Source organism: Marmota flaviventris, chromosome 3 (genome assembly GCF_047511675.1).
Source record: "Marmota flaviventris isolate mMarFla1 chromosome 3, mMarFla1.hap1, whole genome shotgun sequence".
NCBI lineage: Eukaryota > Metazoa > Chordata > Mammalia > Rodentia > Sciuridae > Marmota > Marmota flaviventris.
Genome location: NC_092500.1, coordinates 8,170,056 through 8,171,228, shown reverse-complemented (window position 1 = coordinate 8,171,228; position 1,173 = coordinate 8,170,056). Strand labels below are relative to the sequence as shown.

At 48.3% G+C, this 1,173-nt stretch overlaps 1 pseudogene; it reads left to right on the top strand.

Annotated features, from left to right (window-relative positions):
* Positions 1 to 354: 354 nt before the first annotated feature.
* LOC114088427 (transcription elongation factor SPT4-A-like) lies at positions 355 to 903 on the top strand (annotated as a pseudogene).
* The last annotated feature ends 270 nt before the right edge of the window (positions 904 to 1,173 follow it).

The window sequence follows — 1,173 nt, the reverse complement described above, 5'->3', positions numbered from 1 at the left end:
CTTGTCAATGCTCCCCCTCATTTCTGGCCCCTCTTGGGTCCTCTCTTTGCCCTATGTCTGAAGATTCAAGGCAAGTGACCCTAAGGGCCCCTTCCAGCCAGACCCCCCCCCCCACTTGCTTGAATCTGGCCAGTAGTGGGACCATTGTGTGTTGTCCTTCTGACAAACCACTTAGGTGTCCAGAGCATGGTGACCCCTAAATAAGTGTGATCATAAGAGAGCACTTTACCAGTTGCCTTCTGGGCCTAAGGAGAAACGTGTGTTTTGTTTACCCTCCCAGTTTCGTAAGAATTTCAGGTATCAGTATTTAAAGTTGAGGAGAGAGTGAGCTGTTTACTTCCTGTGGTATGGAGGCTGTGGCCGTGTACTCTGCTGTTCTTCGTATCCTAGAGGATGGCTTTGGAGACTGTGCCCAAGGACCTACGGCATCTGCGTGCTTGTCTGCTGTGTTCGCTGGTCAAGACAATAGACCAGTTTGAATATGACGGTTGTGATAATTGTGATGCATACCTACAAATGAAGGGTAATCGAGAGATGATATATGACTGCACCAGCTCTTCCTTTGATGGAATCATTGCAATGATGAGTCCAGAGGACAGCTGGGTCTCCAAGTGGCAGTGAGTCAGTAACTTCAAGCCAGGTGTATATGCAGTGTCTGTCACTGGTCGTCTGCCCCAAGGAATTGTGTGGGAGCTGAAAAGTCGAGGAGTGGCCTACAAATCCAGAGACCTAGCAAGATTCAGGCTGCCAGCATCTTTTCTGTCCACCTCCTTCCTCTGCTTATTTTTTGGTGTGGAACTAAACAGGCAGAACTTCAAATACTACTTGCCCTCCAACTCTGAGAATGAACAGACAATTGAGAGAGTAGCACATCCTGTCTCCACCATTTCACCTTGGGACTAGTGGTGGAGGTGGAGAGGTTGGGGCTGGAGGGTTCAGAGACTGAATTGAAGGGAAAGGATGCTGGTATTCCTGCTCATGCCCTGGGCTGTGCTTTTGCCCATGGGCAGTACTTTGATTTAAATTCCAATTAACATGAACCACTGGAAAATTCTTAAAACTATGACACATGGCTTGCCTCCCTCTCCCTTTCTTTCAGCTAGGCACAGTAAGGGCTCACTTGCCTGGTAAGCACCATCCAGCACAATAAAGGCTCTTCTGCTCTTGTCACTA